The sequence below is a fragment of the Staurois parvus genome, unplaced genomic scaffold (genome assembly GCF_062004578.1).
Source record: "Staurois parvus isolate SC_StPar_1 unplaced genomic scaffold, SC_StPar_1.0 ptg001510l, whole genome shotgun sequence".
Classification (NCBI taxonomy): Eukaryota; Metazoa; Chordata; class Amphibia; order Anura; family Ranidae; genus Staurois; species Staurois parvus.
In genome coordinates, this window is record NW_028319306.1 from 610107 (window position 1) to 629212 (window position 19106).

Below are 19106 nucleotides of genomic sequence, written 5' to 3' on the forward strand. Positions count from 1 at the left end.
TCTTCATTTCCCAAAAACTTGTGGCAACAAATGAGATCTGCAAAATGCTTACCGTGCTTTTTATCAAATTCCTTGGGGCATCTACTTTCCAAAAAGGAGTAATTTGGGGGGGTTAGGTGCTATCCTGGTATTTCATGGCCTCCGAAACTGTGATAGGTAGTCTGGAAGTGTAATGAGGAAATAAAGCCTGAAGGTGCTTATTGGATTTTGGGGTCCTGTACTTGGCTAGACTGCCAAAAAGTCTCACACGTGGTACCCCCATACTCGAGAAGTAGCAAAATGTATTTTGGGGAGTAATTTCACATATAACCATGGCATGTGTGAGCAGTAAATCATTTAAGTGACAATTTTGTGTAAAAAAAAAAAAAAAAAAATATATATATATATATATTAATTTTTGTCATTTTCCAAAAACTTGTGGTAAAAAAATAAATTATTCTATTGATTCAACATTCCTCTCAGCAAATAGTTTGGGGTGACTACTTTCCAAAAAGGGGTCATTTTGGGGGGTGGGGGCGTTTTATGCCCAGCATTAGAAGTTTATGCCACACATCATTCACTCTTCTAACCACCAAGCCTTTTTGTTCACAAGAAAAAAATCTGTATTTTTTGCTAGGAAATTAATTTAAACCCCCAAACATTTATATATTTTTTTAAAGCAGACACCCTAGTGAATAAAATGGTGGGTACTACAATTTTTTATGGCACATAGTACTCGCGCAGCGATTTTTCAAAAGCAATTTAACAAAAAAAAATACACTTTTTTTTACTTTTAATGCACAAAAACACAATATATTGGCCAATTGTTTGGTAAAATATAAAAGATAATGGTATGCCGAGTAAATACATACCAAACATGACATGCTTTAAAACTGCGCATGCCCCGTTCAATGGCGACAAACTGCAAACATTTTTAATATCCATAGGCAGTGCTTTAAAAGCCACCATTTTAGATTTACAGAGGAGGTCTAGTGTTAGAATTACTGCCCTTGATCTGACGTTCACGGCAATACCTCACATGCATGGTGCAACCGCTGTTTACATAACGGCACAGGGTCAAGGCTTGTGCACACAGGTGTGCGTGCATGGGAGGGGCAATTTTTTTTTTTTTAAATCACTTTTAATGCTATAACAGGAAATGCAAATAACCCCTATAACTTCAATGTTCATTGTCATATATTCTTTTTTGAGAAATCTGGGGTCTATCAGACTCTAGATATCTCCTCTGCCCTTACATTATCTAATCAAACCAAAATCGGTGTGAATTGGCTTTCCCAATTTACAAATGGCGCTGTTTATATCCTGCGAAACTGAAGTGATAAAATGCTTGTAGCTTCCGAATTCTTAGACTATAGAGATGATTGGCACCATTCTAGTCTCCAATCAGCTCTATGGTCAGCTGGCAGAAACACCGGCTGCATTCTCAGGTTCCCCTGATGGCACGGGACTGCCCGAGAAGGCCGTGGAAGGCAGCAGGGGAGGGGGGACATCATCTCCCACTGCTTGTAAAGGCAATCTTACAGCTAATTAGCCACTAGGATTGCTTTTACATGAAAGCCGATCACCGGCTGAAAAAAACGACACCAGGATGATGCCTGCAGCTGTAGGCATCATCCTGGTATAACCATTCAAATCCAGTGATGTACCAGTACATCGCTGGTCCTTGTTGGTTATATATGCTATGTTCTTTTTTTTTTTGTATGCAGACTGTGGACTGAATGAAAAAACGAGAAGAAATCTCTGCCATAAAAAGTTTGTGGTATGCCCACCATTAGAATATACCGCCCTGCATCCACCCACTTCTAATGGTGGGCACACATTAGGTCACACTTTGCCACAAGTGCCAGTTCCAAGATTGAATAAATGTCTTAATAGTGGCACGCTTAAATAAAAATTGTCCATTTATAAGTGGTACACCATATGGAGAAATGATGACACCAAGTCCCAAACTATCTTGCCACTGCTCCCCATGTAGTCTGGGCATCCGGGCGGGCTCCACGTGACTATCTTTTCCCTCGTAAATCCGAAACTTATAAGTATAGCCTGTTGTCCTCTCACAGGTCTTCTACATGTTGACCCCATATCTGGCATGCAGGGGAGAAATTGTTTGAATGCAAGGCGGCCAGAAAAATTAATAAGGGACTCATCAACGCAGATGTTTTGCTGGGGAGTATAGACATCTGCAAATTTTAGGTTAAGGTGATTTGTGAGGGGCTGAATTTTGTGGAGCCGGTCAAATTCAGGGTTACCCCGAGGATGACAGAGTGTATTGTCGCTGAAATGCATAAAACACATTATACTCTCATATCTATGCCTGGCCATGGCAGCAGAGAACACGGGCATATAATGAATCGGGTCTGAGGACCAATACAACCGCAATTCATTTCTTTTAGTAATGCCCATGTTGAGGGTTAGGCCCAAAAAAATGTAAATTTGAAAACCGTAATGAGTTTCCATGCGACTGGTCTGGCAAGGTTTGAATTTGGTTTGGCGGCAATAAATTGTTGTGCATATAAACCACGGGAGCGCGAATCACGTGTGTGTGTATATATGTGTATATATATATATATATATATATATGTGTATATATATATATATATATATATATGTGTGTATGTATATATATATATATATATATATATATATATATATATATATATATATGTGTGTGTGTGTGTGATTTTGCGTACCCATGCCGCCCTGTAGCAGTATTTCTGCTGTAGGGTGGTCAGGAAGCGGTTACAGAAGAGGTTTGTGTTACGGCGCTGCGTTACTTTAATTGACAATTGCGCGGTCATGCAACACTGCACCCAAATTAAATTTACATACTTTTGTTCCCCACAAATTGAGCTTTCTTTCGGTGGTATTTGATCTCCTGTGCGGTTTTAATTTTTTGCGCTAAAAAAAAAGGCTGACAATTTTGAGGAAAAAAAACAATATTTTGGACTTTTTGCTATAAAACATGTCCAATAAAAAAAATTAAAAAATCAAATTTTGTCACAAATTTCATCCAAAATGCATTCTGCGACATGTCTCTGCTAAAAATGAAATCCCAATACTTGTAAATTAATTGGTTTACACGGGGGGGGGGGGGGGAACTGACTTGGGGTCACTGACATCCCCAGTGACACCAATACAGTGATCAGTGAAAAAAAAACCCACTGACGCTGTACTAATGGCACTGGGGAGGAAGGGGTTAACATTTTTAGGGTTTACTGTGTGAGGGGAGTGTTTTACTAGGGGGCGGGGGTGTGTGCTGGATGGGGACAGGCTGATCCAGAGAGAGAAACTCTTCTCTCCCTTTTCAGCTTGTCATGATCTGTCAGGGAACTGACACAGTGCAGGGCTGTGTGTAAACAATGCAGCCCTGCTCTCTGTCAGCGATCACCGCGAATCGCGGGTAAACGGCCGGTAATGACCGGCCGTGACCCGGCGGCAGAGACTCGCTGCTGACATCCGCGGGACAGGTAGGGAGGCGCGCGCCCCTACCTGTTTTGCAAAACCACGTTTTAAAACGTGTTTTTTCCTGCCCGTGCCGCCCTACAAACGTACATATGCTGGGGCTGAACAGGTTAACCTAGTTCTAAAAGCTGAAGGTTTTTTACCTTCATGCATTCTACACCCTGTTCCAAATTATTATGCAAATTATATTTTTCTCATTTACCTAAATAATTGATGTAAATAACAGTCAGCATAATTCTCATGTTATCAACTATTAAGAGTACAATTCAAATTTTATTGTACAAACCTCCTAACGATAACAGTACTTTTTTTAAACATAAAAAACTTACAATGCCCTGTTCCAAATTATTAAGCACAGTAAGTTTCAAAACACGCTATAGGTTGTAAAGAACTGAAAATTGTCATTTGTTGTATTTGCAGCATATTTACTGAAATCAAAAGCTTTTTCAATCAAACTTTTAACAACATTTTGACTTTTTAAACATTTTAACAGATCACGTTACATTTTAACATAGGACCCCTTATTTGAAAGCAGCTTCACAAGTCTTGCATCCGTTGAACTTGTGAGTTTTTGGCCAGTTTTTGCTTGAATTTGTTTGCAAGATGTCAGAATAGCCTCCCAGAGCTGCTGTTTGGATGTAAACTGCCTCCCACCCTCATAGATCTTTTGCTTGAGGATGCGCCAAAGGTTCTCAATAGGATGGAGGCCACACCTTGACTTTCTCTCCTTTTTATCCCCATAGCAGCAATTGATGCAGAGGTATTCTTTGCAGCATGAGATGGTGCATTGTCATGCATGAAGATGATTTTATTACAGAAAGCATAGTTCTTCCTTCTGTACCAGGGAAGAAAGTGGTCAGTCATAAACTCCACATACTTTGCAGAGGTCATCTGTACACCTTTGGGGACCCTAAAGGGGCCGACCAGCTCTGTTCCCATGATTCCGGCCCAAAACATGACTCCACCGCCGCCTTGCTGATGTCGCAGCCTTGTTGGAACAGGGTGGCCATCCACCAACCATCCACTACTCCATCCATCTGGACCATCCAGGGTTGCACGGCACTCATCAGTGAACAGGAGTGTTCGAAAATTTTTCTTCATGTATTTTTCTGCCCAATGCAGCCTGCTTGTGAGCATTGGTTAGTGGTGGCCGAATAGAAGGTTTATGCACAGTTGCAAGACTCTGGAATCTTGAGGCATCAGCAGCTTCAAATATCTGTTTGCTGCTATGTAATGGTATTTTAGCAGCTGCTCTATTGATCCGATGCATGGATCTGGCAGAAATCTTCCTCAATGTGCCTTTATCTGCACAAACCCGTCTGTGCTCTGAATCGGCCACAAATGTCTTAATAGTGCGATGATCACGCTTAAGTTTTTGTGAAATATCTAATGTTTTCATACCTCGTCCAAGGCATTGAACTATTTCACTCTTTTCGGCAGCAGAGATATCCTTTTTCTTACCCATATTCACACGCCTACTGAGCAACATATCAGACTGGATGTCGCTCCACTTCCTTAAACTGAACCTCTCCAAAACCGAGTTTCTTGTCTTCCCCCCAGCCCGGACATCAACCCCATTGACTTCTCCATCACATCCAACAACACCACCATCAAACCCGCCCCACAGGCCAGAGTACTTGGTGTCATTCTGGACCCCAACCTATCCTTCCAGCCCCAAGTCCAATCTTTAACAAGCTTGTGCAGACTCTACCTCCGCAACATCGCCAAAATACGCACGTTCCTAACCCCAGAAACCTCTAAACAGCTCATCCACTCCCTCATCATATCATGACTTGATTACTGCAACTCCCTCCTTACTGGCCTGCCTCGCTGCTGGCTATCCCCACTTCAGTCGATCCTGAATACGGCTACCAGACTCATTCACCTTTCCAACCGCTCCATTTCCGCCACCCCCCTCTGCCAATCCCTCCACTGGCTTCCGATTGCGCAACGGATCAAATTCAAAATCCTAACACTGACGTACATAGTCGTCCACCATACTACCCCGAACTACATCAGTGACCTAATATCCAAGTACCACCCAGCACGCACACTCCGCTCCTCACAAGACGACCTTCTCTCTAGTTCCCTGGTCTCCTCCTCCCATACCCACCTCCAGGACTTCTCCAGGGTGTCACCCATTCTCTGGAACTCCCTGCCCCAACCCATCAGATTATCACCTACTCTCCTCTCCTTTAGGCGCACCCTGAAAACCCACCTTTTCAGGAAAGCCTACCCCACCCCCTGCTAACTTGCCAACCTCCTCCATTCTTCCTACCACCCAATCCCCCACAGCTATCTCCTCCTGTGCCACCATCCCCTCCCTCCTAGATTGTAAGCTCAAAAGAGGAGGGCCCTCGATCCCCCCATGTTTTGCATTGTATTGTTGTTCTGTCACGTTCTGTCCCCCTTTGTAATATACAGCGCGGAGCGAACTATTAGCGCTTTATAAATACTGTATAATAATAATAATAATATTGCTTGAAAATGGTGCTCTGCTTAATAATGTGGAACACCCTCCTTTAGTAGTTTTTCCTTAAATTGGGCTCATCTGCCAATCTAATTATCACAGGTGTCCGAGATTGTTTTCAGTGATCAGAAGAGCCCTGAGACACAATACCATCCATGAGTTAAACTGAAAAACAAAATATTTAATCTTTGTGTCACTTAAATATAATTTGCATAATAATTTGGAACAGGGTGTATGCATGGAGGTACAAAAACCTTCTCTGTGCAGCATCCCCCCAGCCCCCTTAATACTCACCTAAACCCCCTCTCAATCCAGCGATTGTGCACTTTAGTCTCTGCTATTCCGAGACGCCGTCCCCTCATTGGCTGAGACAGAAGCAGGAGTCATTGGCTCCTACTGCTGTCACAGCCAATGAGCAAAAGAGAAGAGAGAGGGGGCGAGGCCAAGCCATGGCTCCGCGTGTACATAGACACATGGAGCAGCTGGTGCCCCTGTAGCAAGCTGCTTGCTGTGGGTGCACCCGACAGGTGGGAGGGGCCAGAAGCATCAGCGGGGGACCTGAGAAGAGGAGGATCCGGGCTGCTCTGTGCAAAACCACTGCACACAGCAGGTAAGTATAGACATGTTTGTTAATTAAAAAAAAAAAAAGCCTTTAGAATTACTTTAACTTTTGAATTCATAAATTGTTAAAACCCTTTTTTTCATTTTTAAAGATGATCCAACAGATGAAAAACTTGAATTAAAGATTCAGGACTTTTTTGAAGACAAAGGAGAAGGTAACTTGTGTGTTACATTCTGTATTTCATTAAGCAGACACAATATCACTAAATATATCAAAAACAAAAGTGCTGCACTATATGATATTACAAATGTATCCACCTAAAAACTGATAAACAATCTGTGAATAAAAGTGAAATGTAAAATGATACAGTAGCCCATAAATGTTACCAACATTCACTACATATCAAAAAAATTATAAAAGTAACAATATAATTATGTGCAATCATTTTAATAATGATGACTAAGCAAAACAGTCCGTGAAAGTCCTTGATGGAATGATATGGCGTGCAAATCAAAGACATATATTTTTTATTAATATATATTTTATTTTTTTATATTTATTTATTTTATGTGTGTGTGTGTGTGTGTGTGTGTGTGTGTGTGTGTGTGTGTATACAGTCAGGTCCATAAATATTGGGACATCGACACAATTCTAACATTTTTGGCTCCATACACCACCACAATGGATTTGAAATGAAACAAACAAGATGTGCTTTAACTGCAGACTGTCAGCTTTAATTTGAGGGTATTTACATCCAAATCAGGTGAACGGTGTAGGAATTACAACAGTTTGCATATGTGCCTCCCACTTGTTAAGGGACCAAAGTAATGGGACAATTGGCTTCTCAGCTGTTCCATGGCCAGGTGTGTGTTATTCCCTCATTATCCCAATTACAATGAGCAGATAAAAGGTCCAGAGTTCATTTCAAGTGTGCTATTTGCAATTAAAATCTGTTGCTGTCCACTCTCAAGATGAGATCCAAAGAGCCGTCACTATCAGTGAAGCAAGCCATCATTAGGCTGAAAAAACAAAAAAAAACTGATCAGAGAAATAGCAAAACATTAGGCGCGGCCAAAACAACTGTTTGGAACATTCTTAAAAAGAAGTTACACACAGCGTTTGGTGAGCTCAGCAACACCAAAAGACCCGGAAGACCACGGAAAACAACTGTTGTGGATGACCGAAGAATTATTTTCCTGGTGAAGAAAACACCCTTCACAATAGTTGGCCAGATCAAGAACACTCTCCAGGAGGTAGGTGTATGTGTGTCAAAGTCAACAATCAAGAGAAGACTTCACCAGAGTGGATACACAGGGTTCACCACAAGATATAAACCATTGGTGAGCCTCAAAAACAGGAAGGCCAGATTAGAGTTTGCCAAACGACATCTAAAAAAGCCTTCACAGTTCTGGAACAACATCCTATGGACAGATGAGACCAAGATCAAGTGATGGGAAGAGAAGAGTATAGAAAAGGAAAGGAACTGCTCATGATCCTAAGCAAACCACCTCATCAGTGAAGCATGGTGGTGGTAGTGTCATGGCGTGGGCATGTATGGCTGCCAATGGAACTGGTTCTCTTGTATTTATTGATGATGTGACTGCTGACAAAAGGAGCAGGATGAATTCTGAAGTGTTTCGGGCAATATTATCCGCTCATATTCAGCCAAATGCTTCAGAACTCATTGGACGCCGCTTCACAGTGCAGATGGACAATGACCCAAAGCATACTGCAAAAGCAACCAAAGAGTTTTTTAAGGGAAAGAAGTGGAATGTATGCAATGGCCAAGTCAATCACCTGACCTGAATCCGATTGAGTATGCATTTCACTTGCTGAAGACAAAACTGAAGGGAAAATGCCCCACGAACAAGCAGGAACTGAAGACAGTTGCAGTAGAGGCCTGGCAAAGCATCATCAGGGATGAAACCCAGCGTCTGGTGATGTCTATGCGTTCCAGACTTCAGGCTGTAATTGACTGCAAAGGATTTGCAACCAAGTATTAAAAAGTGAAAGTTTGATTTATGATTATTATTCTGTCCCATTACTTTTGTTCCCTTAACAAGTGGGAGGCACATATGCAAACTGCTGTAATTCCTACACCGTTCACCTGATTTGGATGTAAATACCCTCAAATGAAAGCCGACAGTCTGCAGTTAAAGCACATCTTGTTAGTTTCATTTCAAATCCATTGTGGTGGTGTATAGAGCCAAAAATGTTAGAATTGTGTCGATGTCCCAATATTTATGGACCTGACTGTAAATGTGCATATATACATACCTTGTCTTGCACACTGATTGTTATGATCACATTGGGGTTTATCTGATTTGAATTCACGCTATCCAAATAATTTATTTCATTTTTATTTATTAATGAATTTTTTTTATATTTGACCTTATTCATTCTACTTTACCTTATTCTATTTTATGTTATTCTATTCAATATTGTCTATATATGAGATATGCAGGTTAGGAATCCATCATTAGTTCACTTATGTTATTACCACGATTATTTGCCAATACTATCAGCAGTATTGTGTATAATTTATATGATCACATTATTTACCAGCAGTATTATTTACCAATTATTTTAAATTTTTTTATTAATTGTTTGCTGAAGAGGTTTCTCTAATACACTTTCACTCTTTGTCTCGTTTTACAAAGCAGGGGATGCAGGGACTGGCCGAGCAGTCTGGTGCCGACATGCGCATTAGTGCGCCGACTATTGCGTTCCAAGAAATCTTGGACGGACTGACATCCCTGTTTACTGCGCAAGCGTGGTTTAAACCGCGCATGCGCATTAGACACCACGCTTTATTGGCGTGCGTTTCATACAGAGGAACGGCCTGAAGCCATATTTGGCATGCAAGCACGAGATCTCCCTCTGCCGTTGACCTGAAATTATTACCTATCCTTATCCATATCCTTATTGCTCTCTACAAACATCGTGGAATGAAGATTTGATCCCTTACACTCTGTTAGTTTGGTAATCTATTAAGCTCTTGCTACATGTGATCAGACCATAGTTCTATCCATGCAAATACCCCTATTATTATAGTGCATTATAAATTATATATTTATATATTAATATACACATTTTTTTAATAAGGAACTTTTTAAAAAGGATTTTTTATTAATGAATTATTCTATTAATAAATTGTTACATCATATTATATGTACTTTGCTCTTAGAGATTTTATTGCATTTATTTCAACCAGTTCTACTAGTATTTTATATACACATTTAACATTAACTGTTTATACGGATCTATACACACACATTTATACCATTGATAACCACAATAACTACATCTGGGCATATTTGTATATAAACATCACATTACAACAGTAGTATGATTTATAATTAAAATTTTTATTTATTATTAATTGTTGGTGTGTGTGTATGTGTATATGTATATGTGTATATATATATATATATATATATATATATATATATATATATATAACTTTTATGAAAATTTCTAATTGTTTTCCTAATTGTAGTTCTATCATGTTTGGAAATGTAGCATACTCTCACCATTATAGCTGTACTATCAGCTTGGATGGTGTAATTATTTAGTTGACACCTTGGCCCCTCCTCCCTTCTTAGATGGCCCATCCCAGCAGGGAGGGTCCGGTTCTAATTATAGAGAGTATATATGGGAGAAGGCACTCATTGTTTAGTTAAGCTCTGATGAAGAAGGAACATCCTTCGAAACGCGTCAGCTGTTCCCTCAGTGTCCACCACTATGATGGGACTCACGCTTGTCTTACCATTCCTTAGTTCCTTTGAGAACTGACATGCTTGAAATACTTCATTGTTTGTGAGTATATTTTTGTATTCAATAAATATCTGGTCTACTGAGGTAATGCGCAAGGTTGGTGTGCTTCTTTTTTGTTTTTGCTTCACAGTATAAAATCAAGCACCAAGGCAAGCAGGCTTTTAGGAGCTCAGTGAATTCAAGTGTGATACTGTGCTAGGTTGCCATCTGTGCAATAAGTCCATCCGTGACATTTCCTTGCTACTAAATATTCCACAGCCAGCTTTTAGTGGTATTATAACAAAGTGGAAGCAACTGGGAACATCAGCAACTTAGCTACAAAGTAGTAGGCCACGTAAAATGATAGAGCGGGGTCAGCACATGCTGAAGCGCACAGTGCACAGAAGTCGACAACTGTCTGCATCATCAATAGCTAAAGACTTCCAAACTTCATGTGGCCTTCAGATTAGCACAACAGTGCATAGAAAGTTTCATGGAATGGGTTTCCATGGCCGAGCAGCTGCAGCTAAGCCTTACATCACCAAGTGCGATGTAAAGCGTCCGATGCAGTGGTGTAAAGCACACCGCCACTGGACTCTAGAGCAGTGGAGATGTGTTCTCTGCAGTGACGAATCACGTTTCTCTGTTCTGCAATCCGATGGACATGTCTGGATTTGGTGGTTGCCAGGAGAATGGTACTTGCCTGACTGTATTGTGCCAAATGTAAAGTTTGGTGGAGGGGGGATTATGGTGAGGGGTTGTTTTTCAGTGGTTGGGCTTGGCCCCTTAGTTCCAGTGAAGGGAACTCTTAAGGTGTCAGCATACCAAGACATTTTGGACAATTTCATGCTCCCAACTTTGTGGGAACAGTTTTCTGTTACAGCATGACACTGCACCACTGCACGTAGACATGGATGGGTAAGTTTGGGGTGGAGTAACTTGACTGGCCTGCACAGAGTCCTGACCTCAATTAGAGAAAACACCTTTGGGATGAATTAGAGGGGAGACTGAGAGCCTGGCCATCTCGTCCAACATCAGTGCCTGACCTCACAAATGCGTTTCTGGAAGAATGGTCAAACATTCCCATAGACACACTCCTAAACATTGTGGACAGCCTTCCCAGAAGAGTTGAAGCTGTTATAGCTGCCAAGGGTGGGACAACTCAGTATTGAACCCTACAGACTAAGTGGATGCCATTAAAGTTCATGTGCGTGTAAAGGCAGGCGTCCCAATACTTTTGGCAATATAGTGTATATTGTATATTTAGACTCTGTTTCTGAACTTGAAAGTGTTAAGGAGGTCTGTGTCCATTGGCTGATTGTACTTGTTCTCTTTCTTTTGCATATGAAAGCAACAATAAATAAAGAGATTAGATTTTCTGCAGGGCAGAAAGGTAGTAGGTAGATCTTACTATTGGAGACACCATGAGATACAGTGCCTTGAAAAAGTATTTAGACCCCTTGAAATTTTCCACATTTTGTCATTAGGCTGTTCACATTAGAATGAGCCATAAGAAGTCCTGTTTGTAGTTTGCGAGAAGCCATGTGGGTGATACAGCAAACATGTGGAAGAAGGTGTTCTGGTCAAATGAGAGCAACATTTTACTTTTTGACCTAAAAGCAAAATGCTATGTGTGGCGGAAAACTAACACTGCACATCACTCTGAGCATACCTTCCCCACCGTGAAACATGGTGATGGCAGAATCATGTTGTGGGGACAGGGAAGCTGGTCAGAGTTGATGGGAAGATGAATGGAGCCAAATACAGGGCAATCTTAGAAGAAAACCTTTTAGCGCCTGCAAAAGACTTGAGACTGTGGCGGAGGTTCACTATCCAGCAGGACAATGACCCTAAACATACAGCCAGATCTACAATGGAATGGTTTAGATCAAAGCATATTCATGTGTTAGAATGGCCCAGTCAAAGTCCAGACCTAAATCCAATTGAAATCTGTGGCAAGACTTGAAAATTGCTGTTGGGCTAAAGAGCAATGGGCACAAATTTCACTCCCTAGATGCGCAAAGCTGGTAGAGCCATCCCCAAAAAGACTTGCAGCTGTTTTGCAGTGAAAGGTGGTTCTACAAAGTATTGACTCAGAGGGGCTGAATACAAATGCACGCCATACTTTTTTGAAAAGCATTTATCATTTCCTTCCATTTTACAATTATGTGCCACTTTGTGTTGCTCTATCATATTAAATCCCAAAAAAATAAATTTACGTTTTTGATTGTAACATGACAAAATTTGGAAAATTGCAAGAGGTATGAATACTTTTTCAAGGCACTGTATAAGAAGTCAATGGGTGATAAAACTTGCTGGCTTTGATCCATAATTGAAAATCAGCTTAGAGAGCACATAGTCATTCACAGGTCTGCTTTGTATATAGGATTTTAATTTTAATGTGAACAGCCATTATTCAGTTATGAAGTTGGTATTTGAATTGATTTCTCAGTCATGTCTATATTTTCAGTTTGATAATTTCATGGAATTGTCATTGAAAAATGACTAAACGTTTTTGCTTCCCTATTTTGATATTACGGGTTAACATGCCTGTAATGGGAACTGCATTATCTGCCAAGTGATTTGTAATCCTTTATAGCATATTCTGTGATCTAGTAACTAGTATCGTGAACAACAGTGGTGATTTACACCCCAGTGGAAGGGGTGTTTCAATAGTCAGATAATCCCAGTCTATAGTACACAAACGTGATGCAGTGGCTCCTCTGATCCCAAAAATATGAGTTTACATGAATCTGCAAGCAGACCTAGAGAGGACACAACTATATTTTTTAATTCACTCTTTATTGCTTTTCTTTCTTTAAAAAAAATAAATAAATAAATACTACATACATCATTTTTCACCCAAGCTTATGGTAACCTCCAACCCCCCCCAAAATAATAAGTTAATTATTCCTCCATTTCCATACCCATTATACACATTTATTTATACACACTGCTTCTTCTGCAGAATGAAGTTCTTAGCCATTCCCTTCACCACTTACTGCTCCTAAACTATCTCTCCCTCTTCCCCCCCCTCTTTTTTTTATTTTTCTTCCTCCCTTCCTCTTTAATTTTTTTCTTTTCATCTTAGTTTTTGTTTTTTTTACTTAAAAATTTGGTAAAAAGATCCCCTGACAGCCATGCTGTTGTCTAGGAGTTTCTTTATTGTTAATGTAAAAGGTACAATGCTTTTCACTGCAGTATGCTGTGCCATCAGGTATACATCTTTGTTTATTTTGTTTGTACCATACTGCCTTGAAACTCCTTGAACCTTTTAACCTGTTCAATACAGAATTGCTGCACTACATGAACAGTACATTTTACAGGGTAATGTGGCTACGGAATCAGAATCTTTGTCTGTTGGTAGGTATTTTGTGATCTAGGCTCCCTTGCAGCAACTAACACAGGGTCAAAACCATCCCCTAGCTTGTAAATTTGGAACAGTAACACATTGATGGGGTAACTTCACTCACTCTTTCTCCTCTTCCATTTGGCTTCTTGCACACTGCAGCTTAGTACAGCATTTTTATTTTTTATTTTTTTTACTGATTCAAAATGCAGCCCATTGTTTACAATGTGCTTGTATACAGAGGCGAGTAAACAAGAACTGCATAATCATGAGAAAAAATAGAAAAATTTGCGTTGTTTACTTGCAAATACACACAAATACTTGCAAATGCCACGCTTCCTGTTCCATGTGCATATTCTCAAGTACTCTCAAACATGCACAAATATGTGCAAATGCACACAAGTGATATGCAGCCCATCCTCGTGTTTGTTTGTTTTTTTTGCCAGGAATGTCTGATGCTTATACATCAGTACATTATTATTATACAGTGTTTATAAAGCGCCAATAGTTTGCTCAGCGCTGTACATTATAATGGGAGACAGTACAGTAACAATACAATATACGAGGGGTTCGAGGGCCCTGCTCCTTGGAGCTTACAATCTAGGAGGGAGGGGAGAGTGGTACAGGAGGAAATAGCTGTGTAGGATGGAGTGGTGGGAAGAGCGGAGGAGATCCGCAATTAGGTGAGGGTTGGGTAGGCTTCTCTGAAGAGATGGGTTTTCAGGGTGCGCCTAAAGGTGAGGAGCGTAGGTGACAGTCTGATGGATTGGGGTAGTGCGTTCCAGAGGATGGGGGAAGCCCTGGTGAAGTGCTAGAGACAGGCATGGGAGGAGGAGACCAGGGAACTGGAGAGTAGGAGGTCTTGTGAGGAGCGGAGAGTGCGTTTTGGGTGGTAAATGGATCTCAGGTCGGTGATACAGTTTGGGGCAGTGTTATGAACAGCTTTGTACGTCAATGTTAATATTTTGAATTTTATGCGTTGGGCAATCAGAAGCCAGTGGAGGGATTGGCAGAGGGGGGAGGCAGATACGAAGCTGTTGGTGAGGTGGATGAGTCTGGCCGCAGAATTCAGGATAGACTGAAGCAGGGATAGCCTGTGTTGGGGTAGGCCGGCGAGGAGGGAGTTGCAGTAGTCAAGTCGTGATATGATAAGGGAGGGAATGAGTTGCTTTGTGGTTTCTGGAGTTAGGAACGTGCGTATTTTGGAGATGTTGCGGAGGTGGAGTCTGCATGAATTTGTCAGCGATTGGATCTGAAGCTGGAAAGACAGATTGGAGTCTAGAATGACACCTAGTACTTTGGCTTGCAGGGTTGGGCTGATGGTGGCGTTGTTGATCGTGATGGAGAGGTCGGGAAGGGGGGGGGGGTGCGGGCTGGGGGGAAAACTAGGAGCTCGGTTTTAGCAAGGTTTAATTTAAGGAAGTGGAGTGACATCCAGTCTATGTCATTCAGAAGGCTAGTGATTCGGGTGGAGACTGAAGGGGTGAGCCAAGGGGTGGATAGATAGATTTGAGTGTCATCGGCATAGAGATGGTAGTTGAAGCCGTGGGAATGTATCAGTTGACCAAGGGAGGAGGTGTAGATGGAGAAGAGAAGGGGCCTGAGGACAGAATCTTGGGGGACCCCAACAGAGGGGGAGTGAGGAGGAGGTGGCAGCGTTATAGGTAACACTGAAGGAGTGTTGTGATAGATAGGAAGAGAGCCAGGAGAGAGCGGAGTCTCTGAGGCCAAAAGAGTATAGTTTTTTGAGGAGGAGGGGGTGGTCGACCGTGTCAAAGCTGCAGAGAGGTCGAGGAGTAATAGCACTGAGCAGTGGCCTTTGGCTTTGGCGGTTAGCAGGTCGTTGGTGAGTTTGAGTAGGGTGGTTTCGGTGGAGTGTAGGAGACGGAAGCCAGACTGTAGGGGATCAAGGAGGTTGTTGTCGGTGAGGTGGGAGCTTAGGCGATTATAGGCTAAGCGCTCAAGGAGTTTGGATGAGAATGGCAGCAGTACATTGTGAAAGAGGCCTTTTCACTGTCCCGGTGCTGCTCTACAGGGGATTACTTGTTTATTTTGTCTGGCTATAGTTTGGTTTTCCTACATTGGTTTGTATTTCTTTGAATGTATAGCAGTGCAGTGTGGCAGCTTCTAAAGTGTTATTAAACCCACAACAGTAAAATCGGTCTGTATATGCTGTAAAGCATGCTTGTTATACTCACTGTGGAACCTATGGGGTTGTCATGGAAATTTTGTATTTACAGGTTGAACTTTAAATGTGTCATATATTAGTGTTATTCATATGTCTCTCGTGTGGCTTAATTAAAGCTCTGAAGGCTGCAATTGGGCCATGCGCATTTACAATGTATGTATTACAGTACTCAGCTCGGTAACGGATGAGATAGCAGATCTGCACTTATAGACCGGCGTGTATACCACCACGGCATTCGATGCGAATGCCGCCGGCGGTAGGCCGCGGGCCTGTATCCACATAGCAGCAGCATAGTACCACATGGACTTCGTACCGCAAGGCGCCAAGCAGTGCGAACTCCGTGTGTAGGCTCATGTAAATCTTACAAGCCATTACCGACCTGAACTGTATCTGGATGGATGTGTTTTAATAAAGATCGTATCGGGCCCATTCAGATACAGACTGACACTGTTTAATCTAGGGTATGCTTGTACAGAGAATTTACATACCACTAGGAGCTAATAGGATCGGAAGTTTGCTCTCCTCAGAGAGTTCATGGGGGGGGGGAGGAGGACTGGTGTAAAGGGGGAAGGTTGCTTCCCTCAGAGAGCTCATGAAGGGAGGGGAGGACTGGTGATAGATAAAAGGAAAGGCTATGCTCCAATTGGAATGTACATCCTGTGTATAGGCACTCCCCATGCATTGTTCTGTGGGAGGGGATTGACGTGACTCATGTGGGGGGGTGTGTGTGTAATAAAACCGGGGGCTGAGTCTGAAGCCAGTCTCTATGTGAATTCCAACAGCAACATGAGTGTCGTGTGATCATTCCCAGGTAACTGGAGCTCCATTTCCCCACAATTCTGAGATAGCTAAACCAGTTGGAGGTGCAGGAATCATGGAGCTAAGCTGCAGTCGTGGTAAGCGAGATTGGCACAGCTTTATGGGGGATTGCTGCGCATCCAACTGCGAGTACTCACGGTAAGGAGAAATTCGTTAAAAAGGGAATTTCCAAGACAGGGTTAATCCTCTGCATTGTGTAAAAAGGATGTTTGATCCTGTTGTCTCTGATACTCCCCTTCTTCTACTGATGTGCCATTGCATGAAAGGCCTCAGGAGGAACCAGACAGAGCGTGACGTCACTGCCGCCGGAGCTACGAGGAAGCCCGGTGGCCATCTTTCTTAGGGTTAGTGCTGCATACTCTGCAATATTGTGGATGTCACATCACATTACTAAACCCTGTATTTTAACCTAAATAACATTAAACTATCGGAGCATACTACACTATGGGTACCTGTTTCTTGGCTCCTTATTGGAGCTATTAAGCTTGCAGATTACCCCCAGAGACTTTCTACAACCAGAGGAAAGGAGCCCTGTACTCAGGCTGAGCACCTAATCCATCCTTAAGGGGACCTCTGGATACAGCAGATTACTATTACTTCCCAAGACTTGATGACCATCTATAGAAGGAAGTTCACCTGCCTACCTAGAGTTACCCTGGTGGTTATTATATTACATGCGCATTACCTATGCGCTTCTGGTGAGTGCGCACTTTAACTATTGGCTGGTGTCACAAGTCTATCTGCTGCTGATTTCACTACCCTTGGATTTCTCATTTGAGTTGATTTATTTATTTTATTGGATTAATTTATACATTATTTGCTTTTTATTGGATATTCATTTATTACATATTTATTAAGCGCTGCACCTATAATTTACTGATATATAGTGTGGTGACTGGCGTTTTATTGCACTAGATAAATGCCGGTCACTGCTAGGGCACATGGAGAATAGCTGTTTTCTGTGTGTCCCAGTTAACTCTGCACAGCTGGGAGGTGTGGTGAGCTGCAGTGAAATATTAGTATCCGGTTATATTATGTACCGTATTTTCCAGCGTATAAGACGACTTTTCAACCCCTGAAAATCTTCAGAAAAGTCGGGGGTCGTCTTATACGCCGGTGCGAGCGGGTGACAGGGCGGCACTTTTTCGAGAGGCAGCGCGGCGCCGCCCCCCCTCCTCCTCCAATGGACACTAAGTACAGGGGTGGGCAGAGGGGCTGCTGTACCTTACCTGGCTCCGGTCCCACGATGATACGGTCCAGGAAGCGCGGCTGCTCCTTCTTTCAGTTCGGCCGCTCGATGGTCACACGGCCGCTCGGCTCCGCCTCCTCACCGGTGATTGGGCACCAGCACTGGAAAGGCACACAGGCGACCAATCACCGGCGAGGAGGCGGAGCCGAGTGGCCCCGCGAAAATCGAGTGGCTGACCTGGAAGAAGGAGCAGCCGCTCCTCTCCCCCACTGACACCAATGATGGGGCACTATTCCTCCTCCCCACTGACACCAATGATGGGGCACTATTCCTCCTCCCCACTGACACCAATGATGGGGCACTATTCTCCCCACTGACACCAACGATGGGGCGCTATTCCTCCCACTGACACCAACGATGGGGCGCTATTCCTCCCACTGACACCAACGATGGGGCACTATTCCTCCCACTGACACCAACGATGGGGCACTATTCCTGCCACTGATACCAACGATGGGGCACTATTCCTCCTCCCCACTGACACCAATGATGGGGCACTATTCTCCCCACTGATACCAATGATGGGGCGCTATTCCTCCCACTGACACCAATGATGGGGCGCAATTCCTGCCACTGATACCAATGATGGGGAGCTATTCCTCCCACTGAATAATAATATAATTCTGAATAATAATCTGCCGGTTGCTAGAATTCCACCTTTACGTATTGAAAGTTATTAATAGTAGTATGAAACTGCAGTTGGGACTTGGTTATAAATTTGGTGACCTCCTAGCACCCATCCCCTAAACCGCATGATTGGTCAGATTGGTTGTTCTCGTGTGACACCCCTTTAACATCATAGAAAAGTGAGTGACTGGATCTAGTAGGGGATCTGTGGTCCCGCGAGCTCAAAAATCTTTGTGCAGGGTGCAGCTGAGGGTTGTATTGTTACACAAGTGACAGCGCTGTGTGAGATTTGGCTGGTTCTTTGTCGCAAGTTAGTGAGAAGGGCAGGGGTCGGGCACTGCGTTCGCCACAAGACTAAATTCAGTTATTATCTTTCCTCATAGCTGAGCTCCTCCAAGTCTCTTATCAATTTGGTTGCCCTCCTCTGCTCTTTCTCCAGTTCCCCAATGTTCTTTTTGTGAATTGGTGCCCAAATATTCCAGATGAGGTCTTACTAATGTCTTCTATAGGGGTAGAATGATCTCTCTCTCTCCCCCTCCCTCTGCCCTCGCCCTCCCCCATCCCTCTCCTTGCCCTCGCCCTCCCCCATCCCTCTCCTTGCCCTCGCCCTCCCCCATCCCTCTC

The 19106-nt window shown here is 42.7% G+C and overlaps 1 long non-coding RNA gene across 1 annotated transcript in view; it reads left to right on the forward strand.

The window, feature by feature from the left end:
- LOC149435440 (uncharacterized) overlaps positions 1 to 6714 on the forward strand; it is a 39644-nt gene extending 32930 nt beyond the window's left edge. The window contains exon 3 of the long non-coding RNA XR_016308487.1: positions 6646 to 6714. This is a non-coding gene — a long non-coding RNA (uncharacterized LOC149435440). The remainder of the gene's footprint in view (positions 1 to 6645) is intronic.
- Positions 6715 to 19106: the final 12392 nt, after the last annotated feature.